We start from the raw sequence: 14,305 nt of genomic DNA, 5'->3' as shown, positions 1-14,305 counted from the left end.
TAAGAGTAGCTTAATCTCCAACTGGAAAATGACACATCTGGGGGAAATTGTTTTGCAGCCATTATCATGAGATATTTAGTGTCCTTTCAAGTCATTACTACTATTTTTTTAGTTTCAATCATCTAAACTTTTGTATACTGCCATCAAGTGGTAGAAGGGTGTGTGAAATAAGAGAATATTGTTTTTCTCTTCATTTTATTCTTTGAACCTACTTCTGAAACTGCATTTTATTCTACTAAAGTTACACACACACACACACACACACACACACACACACACACACACACGCAGTTATTTACTGGACTCTGTTGATGTCCTACTTGAATCCCCTCAATTCACTCTTTTTTTTAAATTTTTTATTTATTTATTTACTTATTTCTGGCTGCATTGGGTCTTCGTTGCTGTGCGCGGCCTTTCTCTAGTTGCGGCGAGCGGGGGGCTGCTCTTCCTTGCAGAGCATAGGCTCTAGGCGCATAGGCTTTGGTAGTTGTGGTGCATGGGCTTCTCATTGCGGTGGTTTTTCTTGTTGTGGAGCATGGGCTCTAGGCACATGGGCTTCAGTAGTTGTGGCTCGCGGGCTCTAGAGCGCAGGCTCAGTAGTTGTGGCTCACAGGCTTGGTTGCTTTGCGGCATGTGGGATCTTCCTGGACTAGGGCTTGAACCCGTGTCCCCTGCATTGGCAGGCGGATTCTTAACCACTGCACCACCAGGGAAGCCCCTCAATTCACTCTTGATGTCACTTGCAGCTTCAAGAAGAATTGCTTTATATGCCAGGAGCATCTCACCTCAAGCATCTGTGTTTTTCTGCCTAGAGACTTTCTCTGGCCTCAGGAGTGAGCTCAGCCCACTTGTGGGGCAGGGTCGAAGTGCCAGGAATATAATGGCTCAGAATAACCATCAATCAGTGAGGGATGAGTGTTGTGGATAAACCCTAGCTTCCTCACCCATCGTAGGGATAATTATGTCGTCGGTTCTACATCAATTCCATCAACTCTCAGAATTACCCAGGGAAACTGAGCCCCAGTTGCCCACAGCAGTAACCCATTCATTAAAGCATTGACTTTTCTTCTTTCCTTTCCTTGTTTCACTTCTTCATCACACTTCGTGGGATCGCCTCCTAAATAAAGTCCTTATACCAAATCCTTGTTTTCGCTTGGTCTGCTTTTGGGAGAACCCAAGTAAGACAACAATTCACCTTTAATTTTACTTTTAAAGCAAAAATCCTTCCCAGCACTATATCCTAAGTCATGCTATTCATTGCCAAACAATCTAAAGATTGTTTATCTATTAGTCTGTAAAATTTGTCTTGTGTCACAGATAGGATATTCACTCTGCTTAGGTTTTGCCTTTGAAGCACATGTATAGCCTTTGATTTTGTTTTGCTGTGAGGTGGAGTAGAAAGCTCCTGGCTTTGAAAAAAAAAAATTTACCTCTTTCTACCTAAGTAACTTTGTCAAATTACTTAACCTGTCCAAGTGTCAGTTTTCTCATCTATGAAATGGGGATAATAATACCTATCTCTTAAGCCTGTGTGGAGGACTAAGTGAGGTTATGCCCTGAATACAGGGTCCAATTAAAAGTGGTTCATTCTTTTTTTTAATGTATTTTATCTTTATTTTGTTTCTTTATTTATTTGGCTGCGTTGGGTCTTAGTTGTGGCACGCAGGATCTTCGTTGCGGCATGTGGGATCTTTGGTTGCGGTGCGTGGACTCTTCATTGCGGTGCACAGGCTCTCTAGTTGTGGCACGTGGGCTCCAGAGCGCGTGGGCTCAGTAGTTGCAGCACATGGGCTTCTCTCTAGTCGTGGCGCACGGGCTCCAGAGTACCCGGGATCAGTAGTTGCGGTGCACAGGTTTGTCTCTAGTTGTGGCGCGCAGGCTCTAGAGCATGCAGGCTTAGTTGCCCCGTGGCATGTGTGACCTTAGTTCCCTGACCAGGGATCAAACCCGAGTCTCCTGCATTGCAAGGCGGATTCTTAACCACTGGACGACCAGGGAAGTCCCAAAAGTTGTTCATTCTTAATATTGACATTTGCAGCGACATGGATAGACATATCACGTGAAGCAAGTCAGACAGAGAAAGACAAATGTTATATGATATCACTTATGTGTGGAATCTAAAAAATAATACAAATGAATTTATTTACAAAACAGAAACTGACTCACAGACATAGAAAACAAACTTATGGTTGCCAGAGGGGAAAGGGAAGGGGAGATAAATTAGGAGTTTGGGATTAACAGATACACACTACTATATATAAAATAGATAAACGACAAGGACCTACTGTATAACACATGGGACTATATTCAATTGTTTGTAATAAACTATAATGGAAAATAATCTCAAAAATATGTATATATATAACTGAAAAAAAGTGGTTCATTTTTTAATGAAATAAATAGATAAAACATCTAGCAAAATACCACGCACATGTGTCTTAGTTCCTTTCTCCTTAACTTCTTTCCCTTAAAGTATTACCTTCTTTCTCTAAATAGTACCAAAAAGAAGAAAATAACAAAAGAGCTATCTAGGGCATATTCTTATTTGTACCATAAAACCGTCATGATTATTTTTCCTTATTTAGACAGAAATTATTTATTTGCTCTTTAATACTCTTCCCTCCTATTCAGTTTATTCTTATTTCTCTCTCTGTCCTTTTTATCTTTTTCCTACCTTCCCTGCCTCAGTTTAACTTTGCCTGGTTTGTCACTGGTCTACTAGGACTATAATAATAATATTTTTCCAATTTAGTTTTAGGGTATTTTTGAACAGTTTAAAGTAATAAGACAGATTTCCTAGAATTTTCCTAAAAGTGACAGAATCCCTTGCAAAATATTTCTAATAAAACATATATTTAAAAATCACAGCCTAGGGTTCATGTCCCTGTCCAGGCACTATGGATGTGTGTTTGGGACTTCCCTGGTGGTCCTGTGGTTAAGAATCAGCCTTCCAGCGCAGGGATGCGGGTTCAATCCATGGTCGGGGAACTAAGATCCCACATGCTGTGGGACAACGAGGCCCACGTGCTGCAGCTGCAGAGTCCATGTGCTCTGGAGCCTGCATGCCACAAATAGAGAGAAGCCTGAGCGCTGCAATGAAAGATCCCGCGTGCTGCAACTAAGACTCGACCCAGCCAAAAAAATAAAATAAATAAATAAATATATATATTTTTTCAAGAAAGTAAAATAAAAATAAAAATCACGTTAAACTGGTTTTCTATCACAGTTGTAGAAAAGTTGAAAAACTGATTTTGGAATTATAATAAGATTCCCAGCACTAAGTTCATCTAAGCAGGAATTCTGAGTCCAACTCAGCATAAGAGATTGTATTAATTCAGTTGAGTGTACCCTCACTAGTTTTGAACAATAAAAATGTTTACATCTGATGTTATAAGTCGTAGGAGCAACTAATCTATTATTTCCACTCTAGGATACAATCTATATTTAGGAGTCTTGATGTCAGAGTTAAAGTGTCTTGACCATTTCAGATTTTTCCTGCCTTAGGATCAAAGCAGATTGCTGTATTGTATTTGTAAAACATCTTTGAGAGCAGGCCAATTGGAGGGGCTCCAGCTCTTATTCACACAAAAGTGTCTTGACCCCTCACTCAGGTAAAAGTGCCATAGTCTGGAACAGACAATAGAAGCATTTTAAAAGGGATGGCTATCAAATTATCAGCAATTTTCGTCTTGTCTACACTCAGCTTTTTTTTTTTTTTTAATGTATTTATTTATTTATTTGGTTGCATTGAGTCTTCGTTGCTGCACGCGAGCTTTTTCTAGTTGTGGTAAACGGGGGCTAATCTTCATTGTGGTGCACAGGCCTCTCATTGCGGTGGGTTCTCGCTGCATAGCACTGGTTCTAGGCACGCAGGCTTCAGTAGTTGTGGCATGCAGGCTCAGTAGTTGTGGCTCGCAGGCTCTAGAGCGCAGGCTCAGTAGTTGTGGTGCATGGGCTTAGTTGCTCCACAGCATGTGGGATCTTCCCGGACCAGGGCTCGAACCCATGTCCCCTGCATTGGCAGGCATATTCTTAACTACTGCACCACCAGGGAAGTCCTACACGCAGCTTTTCTATTTTTCATTGGTCTATCCCTTACTTTTGAAATCATTAAATTATTATTTTTTAAATCTTTAGCTTTATGTACTTTTATTCAAACTTTTTTGAATGCCAAACGGAAAGACATTTCAAACTTTTTTTCAAAGAGGCTCTTGCCTTTTCAAATTTCACAAGAAGAAAAAAAATTGGGGGCCATATTGAAGTATTTTAATAACTTGGATGCAAATATAATACATATTCATATGTAGTCTCTACTACGCATTAGTCTTCTGTGCATTTAGAAAATGGAAAAGAGTACAAAGTAGCAAAAAAAATTCCAAGGAATAGTTTTACCACCCTAAGATAACCATCTTTTAAGAGTGTTTTATTGCAGAGCTTTTCTGTGAACATAGACCCATACTTTGTTAAAAAAATAATATTAATTCTAAATGTAAATATGTAAAGTCCTATAATCTGATTTTTTTTCAACTAACACAACATCATGAACAGTTTCCTATATCATTAAGTATTCCTTTACATCACTTTCAATAGCTGCATCATATGTAACATCCTATGGCTGGACAAAAGCTTGACAAGAAAATCTGAAAATAGTAGTAAAGATTATAGGCTTTGGAAACAGATATAACTGGGTTTAAATTCTGAATCTGCCACTTACTAGCTTTATGATCTTAACCAAGATGCTTAAAGTCTCTGAATCCAACTTGTAATCTATAAAATGAAGAATAAATGAGACAATATATGTGAAATTCAGTATAGTACTTGATACATAATACATTTAGTAATTGAGAATTCAATAAATAATAATTAGATGCTATCATCCTATTTTTTATTTTTCACACCATTATAAAGAATGTTACACTAACAGCATTGTGCCTAATTCTTTGTGCATTTCTATGATTAATTTCTAAATATAAATTCTTGAAGATGGAATTGCTGGGCCAAAGTTTACATATATTTTGAAAGATTTCCTTCAAATTGTAAATCACCATTCTGACAATTCATACTTCCACTGGTACAGCATAGGTGTGTATATTTCTCTGTTTCTTTCCCCAGATTGCCAATAGGATAAGGAAAAAGTTATATTTTGTAGGTTTAATGCATATGGCTTTGAATATTTTGTTGATAATTAAAAATATAATTAATGGTCATTTGTAGGCATTCTTTTGCAAGTGGACTGTTTATATTCAACATACATTTTTTTCCCCATTATTGTGTTTGTCCTCTTCTTAATGATTTCTAAGATTTTTGAGATACTTTTTGTTTACACATGTTGGGTAGTTTTCCAAGTTTAACATGTTTGATGTTTTTTGACATGCAGAAATTTTAAATATTTATGAAGCCAGATTTTACAATCCTTTACTTTAAATATTGTGTTTTTGCATATAAAGCAAGCAAAACATTTTAAGATACTATACAAAGGAATATGTTTAAAGTTGTGGTCTTAAACAGGAGGAAAGGATTTATGGGGGAAAACTCTAGGATTTAATAATTTAAATATTTGAGAATATGTACTTTCTTAGTACTATAAAATCAAGTTCAGGTGGCAATTTTGAATTGTGCTGTGTGGACTTTGTGGAGATAGGGAGGAGGGCTAGGGGCACAGAAACATAATGAAAGTTTTGAGAATCTGCTTTTGTTAGGCACTGGGCTTGGTGCTTCAGAATGGTAAATCATTTAATTCTCAGACCAACCCTATGAGATCATTAATCTACCTATTTTACGGTTTCCATTCATTTGACAAATATTTGTTGAGCATAGTATCAGTTTTTAGATTTCCTTTTATAGGAAGTGAAAAAATAAATCCAAACTGGTTTGTGCACAAAGAGAATTTATTTTATCATGAAGAAGTCTGGCAGTAGTTCTAACTTCCATGGTAGCTTGACCCAGGGCCCTAAGTGGCCTCACGTGAGTCATGTGCCTCTCCCTGAGTCAATCACTGTGGTCAGGGGGTACAGTCAGTGGTCTCATTGGCATAGCATAGACAACATGTTCTCCCCTTGGAGCTTTGGGATTAAGTTCCTCTAAAGTGTCTGTACTGAGGGAGCAGCATAAACAAAGGCACAAAGGTATGAAAACCTGAAACATCTGAAAAATGTACATGAACAGATAAGGCTGTCATTTTGTATACTAGGGATTGGCTGAGATTTAAAAAAAAAAAAATCAGAACTCAGTTCAACATAAACTGGACTCAGATGGTAGAAATTTCCATATCCATATTCTTTGCTGTGTAATTTGGACTGTGTTCTGAGGGCAATGTCAAGGCCAGGAAGGGAACTGAAACCGCACACCTCAGATGGGACTCGAACCCCGCCAAAACTCAGATTGGTACTTGAACCCCTGGGCTGAGACTCTTAGCCAAAACTCTAAGACTTGAACCCATGGGCTGAGACTTTTACTCAGCCAAAACTCAGATTGGAACTTGAACCCACGGTCTAGGACTCGAACCTACTGTCTTTTAATTGAGATCGGACACCTGGTCTCAGGACTTAGTGAAGCTCAGGCTCTTTATGTCTCAGTGCAGAAGGAATTCAGCAAGAGGCAAATTGATAGGTAAGAAGTGGATTTATTTAGAAAGATACACATTCCATAGACAACGTGTAGTCTGTCTCAAAAGGTGAGAGCAGCCCCGAGATATGGGGTGGTTAGTTTTTATGGGCTGGGTAATTTCACGGGCTACCAAGTGGGAGGACTGTTCCAACTATTTTAGGTAAGGGCTGGGGATTTCCAGGAATTGGGCCATCACTCTCTTTTTGGCCTCTTATGGTCAGCCTCAGAACTGCCTTGACGCCGGTGGTTGTGTCATTTAGCTGATGTATTACAATGAGTGCATAATGAGGCCCAGACATCTACTGGAAGTCAAATCATCTGCCATCTTGGGGCAAATCAGTTCTAACCCATTATGTTGTATCCTCAACAGCTATGTCATTCTTTTCAAGGTTGTGCCCTGTCCCCTTCCCTCCTGTTTCAGAACGAAGGAAGATAATAACAGGAAAGAATCTCAGGGTAGAATAATATTTGAGGAGTGAGCAGAGGAACAGGAGTCCATAAAGGAGAGTAATAAGAAAATTCTCAGGAAGGCAGGAGAAGTAGACAGTAGAAGTAGAAGAGAGTAGCATCCCTTGAAGCCAAGGAACATTTCAAGGAGCCAGAAGTCAACAGTGTCAAATTCAAAACAGAGGTCAAATAACATAGGGTCTGAAAGATAACATAGGGTCTGAAAGATGTCCATTGGATTTTCAAATAAGAGAGATGGAAGTAAGGGGTCACTAAGGGGCCAAAGAGCCCATTATCTAGAAGTAAAAGAGGTTATAGGCTAAAGGAATGAGAGTTTGTGATCTAAGGTGATCTATTAAAGCTCAAGATTTCAGAGTTTCAGTTTTAGTGGACAATGAAGTAAAGATAGCTTTAATCTGGGAGGTTAATGAGTGTTGAGGTGAAACTATTGACTTCATAAATTTAATATAGAGACTGAGAAAGGTCCCAAATCCATAAAAGTGAGAAATGGCTGGGAATTTATTAATAAGTAGGTATGGAGAGATGGTTGGCACAAACTTCATAAAAGGAAGCCTTTCCTAAGGACGAAGAAAAATAGAGGTATGAAAGGGACAATAGGAAAGTTGAAGAATAATGACACTTCTCCCAGGCCTCATGATTTGTGTGGGGCAAGAAAAGAAATGCTCCCTTTTCTAGAGAGGACAGAAGGTGGGGAAAGACAGGATTTCACCATTTCTGAATGGCTAAATAAAAATCTGGATATTTTCTGAACAAGATATAGTCAGTTTGTAGTAAAGAATCTCTTGCCCAAAAAGATGCTGTGGACTTTGCCCTTGGCTTCTGGGAGGTAATCTCTGGGTCCTAGGAATGTTGTGCCTGATAGAGTGTCTTTGTTTGCCTGGGGGCCTTGGGTCACACTGGATAGTCCAACAGTGCGATTTAGGGTGGAGGGCTGGCTCCTCCCGCATAGTCTTAGGGGTGGGGAATGACCACTCCAGAAAGACCAACAATGTGACTTAAAGTGGGGGCTTTGGATCAGTCAATCTCGAGACTGAGATTAACCATGTGTGCAATTAATCAGTCAATCATGCCTATATGATGAACCTCCACTAAAAACTCTGGGCACAAAACTCAGGTGAGCTTCCCGGGTTGGCTGTGCTCCTTATGCATTGTCATAAGTCGATACTGGGAGAGTAAGCTGTTCCTGACCCCAGGAAAAGGACAAAAGAAGCTCTGCATTTGGCACTTCTCCTGGACTCTGCCCTATTTTAGCCTGTATCCTTTCCCTGTAATAAACCCTAACCTTGAGTATAATGGCTTTCAGTGAGTTCTGTGAGTCCTTCTAGCTAATTATTGAACCTGAGGATTCAAATTTGGTGTCAGAAGTGAGTGGTCTTGGGGAAGATGCCCTCTAACTTTGTGGTTGACCTAAACACCCTGCAGGAGGAAAAAGTCTGCAGATACTACTTTCTTTGCTTTCTTATATCGGTAGAGTACAGTTTATGTTTTAAGATAGTGTTGTTTGTTTGTTTATGTTTTAAGACATTGTATACTTTTAAAATAAAGCATTCATTAGACTCCTTTACCCAATATTTATCTATAATAGGTTCATGAGCTCATTCAGTAAATACCTGTTGAATTTAACTGAGAGCAATTAAGGAAGTTAGGAAAGAATCCATTTAAATTGTTTCTGGTGTACATTTTATCAAATGTTTTTTATTAAAGAGAAAATACTTTATGTTATATTAATGCTTAATAATTGTATAATATTGGGCAAATCACATAATTTCTTTGCGTTTGATCATTTCTAAAATTGAAGATAATACCTTTCTCATACATACTAATTAAAGATTAAGGATTAATGAAAGATGAAGGATTGAATGAGCGATGTTATTAAAAATTTCTAGTCTAGTATCTGGCACATAGTTGTGTTCCATAAATATTAACTGATATAATGATAATATTCTAAGAATTTTTTATAAGATTCATGTTTTATAAATTTTATTGAGTAAAAATTGGTAAGTGGCTAACAATTCTGAACTCAATTCTCCTTTATTTAAGAAGCTAATTTCACCTTTGTGCAAATTTGAGGTGACGGCATTATAATAATATTAGTTAAATGTCCACTAGATTCTGTTTACCAATTCCATACAAATCATTGTACTTGAATGGATATGGTTTTAAAAATATGATAGAATTAAACTACCTTATACTTTTATCATTGAAAATCTTATATTTAAATAAATTGATTCCAATTTTTTCATACATTGGCTATGAATAACAATTTCTAGCTCAATTTTTATTACTACATAGTTAAAACTACTTTTTTTGCAAAGTTCTGTCATTGCCACTAGGATGGACTTGTGTTGTGATAATTAATGCTGTTCTAAAGCTTTTACTTCTATTTTGATTTGCATCAGTTAAGGCACATTCCTGAAATAGTTATCAACATAACTTTTGACTAAAAAATTAATCATTGTTGTAGAAATGCTCCACCATTCTTGAGCAAATCAAGAATGTTTTCAAGTCAGTCATTTTTAGATTATGATTCTGTGGTGTGTATGAATGGTGTAGGGTGTGTGTGTGTGTGTGTGGCCAAACCTGCTATACAACTTGTAAAATACAAGGGTGATCTTACCAATCACACGGGCTGTTTCTTGGCCTCAGGAATAAGAATGGGTTTTCTTTTGTTTGTTTGTTTAATGTCATAAGTCATGAAAGCAATCTTTCATCAAGTATTCAAAAATAGATTGTCAACTTCCATTCAGAGCTGCAAACTGCATGGAGGAAGCTTTAAGCTTCTTCTTGAAATTCTGCATTTCCAAGAAAGTACAAAAGGAAGAAGGAAATAAAGAGAAGCAAAGTCGCTGCTCCCCAGTTCTTTTTACTTGATTTTCTTCTTTCCGTAACCTCTCTCTCCTTACAGTCTTCAGCATAATAGTTTTTATATCTCTAAGGATTTGGTGAGTCATTTTGGCTTTTAGTGACAGAAGTATGGGGTCGAAAACCCCTTGGAGGAGAGAGAACTCTGCTCTCAAGACCTTTTCAAGGTAGGGAAAGCTCAGGAAACTGTTCCTGTGGACACAGGACGCATTGCCAAGGGGCTAAAGCGGGCAGAAAAGAGCTACCAGAGCCAGAAGAGAAAAGAAAGAAGTAGATGCAGTCTGGGGAGGTAGAGGCGCTGGAAGACTGGAAATTAAAATTTGTATGGAGATGGAAGGAGAAATAAGAAATGCATAGTTTTGGGGCTTCCCAGGTGGTGCAGTGGTTGGGAATCTGCCTGCCAATGCAGGAGACACGGGCTCGAGCCCTGGCCCGGGAGGATCCCACATGCTGCAGAGCAGCTAGGCCGGTGTACCACAACTACTGAGCCTGCGCTCTAGAGTCCGCGAGCCACAACTACTGAAGCCCGCGTGCTACAACTACTGAAGCCTGCGCGACTAGAGCCCATGCTCCCGACAACAGAAGCCACCGCAATGAGAAGCCCGCGCACCGCAACGAAGAGTAGCCCCCGCTCACCGCAACCAGAGAAAAGCCTGCGTGCAGCAACAAAGACCCAGTGCAGCCAAAAATAAATAAATAAAATAAATTAATTTAAAAAAATAAAGAAATTCATAGTTTTATTAAGTCTTAGACCCCTCCTGCCCTGGTTGTGGTAATTTCTCCAGCGAGATCTGAATGAGGAGGGATTGGGTGAGAGGCGTCACCATCACGCTGGGTTGCGGGCTTGCTCTTGCCACGCTTTCTCAGGTTGAGTGTGGGCTGCAGGTGGGAGGCCGGCCTCAGGGGCCTTTCCCAGGTTCCTTGAAAAGACCTTTGCTTCTTCTATACTTAATTTTAAGGAGCTTCCTCAATCAAAACATCTTTGATATTTTGGCTTCCTATTTAGGGATCGTAGGCATAGAGTCAGCAGGGCCCTTGTATTCCATGTGCACCTGTGCCCCTGCGCCCCGCCGGCGGTTCCTGCGGTGGAGGCTCCCTGGGGAAGCAGAACTGGAGGGCGGGCATGTGGTGCAAGCCGACTCCGGGCTGCATAATTGGTGCACTTCAAACTTCCCAAAACAGAACGGGCCCGGACGGGGCTGGCTGGAGTTGATCACTCCTGCAATAATTGTGGTGGGATTTCGAATTTGCCAATGGATTCTTCCAATTGTTATCTCATTGGTTGCCCACAGTAATACTCCCCAGAACATATACAGCATACTTTTAAAACATCTTTGATATTTGCCATTAGAATCTTACCATCCAACCTCAAACTGGTTGACCTGCAAATTTTAGTAATGTGTGAAAAAGAAGAGGCAATTTCCTCTCCCACTCTCTTATAACAAAAGGGGACAAGAAATTATACGGTGTGGATCTATGCACGTAGGCCAGCTTTAATAATTAATTCTTCTAATAATGAGTTTTTAAATTAGTTCTCGTGATTTGTGGGCTGTTATTAGTTTTCTGGGGCTGCCATAACACCATACCACAGATGGTGTGACTTAAACAACAGTAATTTATTCCTCACAATTCTGGAGGCTAGAAGTTCAAAACCAAGGTGTCTGCAGAGTTGGTTTCTTCTTAGGCCTCCCTCCTTGGCTTGCAGATGGATGCCTTTTCCCTGTGTTCTCACATGGTCTTTCCTTTGTGCATATTGTCTATGTCTTAACCTTCTCTTCCTACATGACACTAGTCATAGTGGATCAAGGCCCACTCTAACGACCTCATTTTAACTTAATTACCTCTTTAAAATAAAGGCCCTCCCTCCAAATACATCCACATTCTGAGATACTTGGGATTAGGGCTTCAACTTACAAATTTGGGGGTGATGTAAGTCAGCCTATAATATGAGTCATTTATCAACATTTTAGACTAAAAAAAGAATTCCCTTGTGTGTGTACTTGGAATGTGAGGTAAAGACATTCAGCCAGTTATCTCATTATTGAGCAAAAAGTAATCATTTAACAGAGTGCTTACTCTGTGTTCAATACAGTGTTTAGTGGACTGTTGTCAGGTACAAGTATAAGACAGAGGCCTTGCCTGCAAGGAGTAAACATTTGAACTGGTAAAGCCAGGTAATGGAGTAAATTTTAATTTGAGCCTCCCCATTTTCTAGATAGTTGCTCAGTCGTGCTCTTTAGTTTGTGAGTTTAGAGCCACTTTCAGTTTTCCTAAGTTCTTCCTTTAATAGGAGACATTTGCAGCTTGCTGAAGAAGTCTTCTTAGCAGAGCTGATTATGTTGGCAACGTTGGGCTTTTTGTTTGTTTGGTTTTTGACTTTTTTTTCAAAGTGCTAACTGTTAAAATGAATTAATGCTCTTAAAAGTAACTTTTTAGTTTGGTATTGTTATTTTTAGTAACAACTCAGTCTCTGATGTGCTTATAATGTTGGCCTTGCAACCTTGAAATTGTTTGTTGATGTAGCCAAGTCTTCGCAGTGAGCCCCGTGGATGATTTACTATGAGAGTGACTGGGGATTTTATTCTGCTCTAGTTGGCAAGTTCTCTATTTCATTGTGTTCTTTTTCAAAAAACCGTCATTACTGAGCCAGTAATTAAGGACATAAATCCAAGTTTCCTTTGAAAATAATTTTACTGAGTTTAGATTTGGCAAGAACCAAATTTTATAATTCACTCAACTTCATATTTCATCCCCAGTAAATCATCATGAATTAATATCATCCATTACAGATAAACTGGGATTACTCCCCCTAAACCATTTTACTCAGAGACATCTCCAAACTAAATTATAATTTTCAGATCCCAGTTAGGTATAAAATCCTTTGCCTGGTGCTGAGATTCAAAGGTAGGTAAATCAATTCTTGCTTTAAATGAGCTTTTAACACAGTGAGGAAGAAATTTGTCAAATGGTAAATCTCTGTAGCACAATGTGCCAAGTTCTATAATGAAGGACAAAGTATGATAGGAGCACACAAGAAAATGAAACTGTCACCGGGACAAAGAATGAAAGAATGTCAAGCAAAGTCTCACAGAAGAGGTTGCCTTTACATTAGGAGTTGAGAAAGAATAGGCTTTTGACTGGAAGACATGAGGAAAGAACATCCCAAGTGGAAGGAAAAACAGGAGTGAAGGACATGCTTGGAAAGGGGCAGGATGTGTCTGGGGAATAGGAGTAGTAGAATATGGCAGAAGAAGATGGGTTATGGTGGGAGATTAACTGGAAAGGTAGACCGAGCCAGGTCCTGGACTGTTTTCTTGAACTGTCTTTTATGTCATCTGCAGAGTTTGCGTGTTATTCTGCAGGTAATGGGGAGCAAGCCGAGGTTTGTGGGCTGGAGCTGGACCTGATCAGTGTCCTGTTTAATAAGGACAGCTCTGATGGCATTTTGATGGACCAATATTTGAGGGATATTGAGGAGGAAGGTTAGGGGCTAGCAAATTAGGGAGATTAGAAGCGTAGTAACTGAGAGGAGGGAAAATGAACACCTGAAGGTCTGAAGGAAGACGTGACAAAATAAAAGCAAGGATCAGAAAGGTCTTGTCCATTTGGGGTCAATGTTGCCTCACTCTTCATGGAATCATGTGAAAGACTATTGACCCATCTTAACCCCAAGATTCTATGGGTTAGGTTTCTGTGACCACATAAGAACTCTCTATTCCAGAAGGGAGGATTTCCCAGCAACCGTAAGTATATATAAGAATGCTTCAGATATATCGATACATAGTTAAGAAGTGAGATCATCTCTTTCACCCCTAGTTAATATATCAGTTGAAAGGGGGATGATTAGATCTATTTACTTGAACACAAACTAATTTTGTTTTTTGATGAGTCTACAGTATGGCAACATAGTAATGCTTATCAAGGTAGTGTCCCTAAACAGTTACTATGTATTCAAGACCTACACTAACACTTTATGGGGCAATGAGTTTTAGTTTCTGTTCACTGAATTCAGAATAAGAATTTAATAAAAAATTGAGAAGTAAAACTATGAGAAAATTAGAGAAGGAAAGGAAACAAGGTAATAGATGACATGGTACAGAAGATACTGAATTACTGGATTAAAATAGAAGATACTGACTTGCTGAATACTTATTGTTTCCCAAGTTCCAAGCATTTAGTACAGGTATAATTGAAGAAATATCCTGTGAAGGAAGCAAGTAGGCCACAAGACGTATGGAAACCATTGGTGATTGCATGGTGGCAGGTATGCAGAAAAAACCAAAATGATATGCATATGAGGAACATGCATTTTGCAGAATTTATACGTAATCTCACACATCTTAACCCTAACTGGTAAGTGTATCATTAC

The sequence above is a fragment of the Balaenoptera acutorostrata genome, chromosome 1 (assembly GCF_949987535.1).
Source record: "Balaenoptera acutorostrata chromosome 1, mBalAcu1.1, whole genome shotgun sequence".
Classification (NCBI taxonomy): domain Eukaryota; kingdom Metazoa; phylum Chordata; class Mammalia; order Artiodactyla; family Balaenopteridae; genus Balaenoptera; species Balaenoptera acutorostrata.
This window is presented reverse-complemented; position numbering follows the sequence as displayed.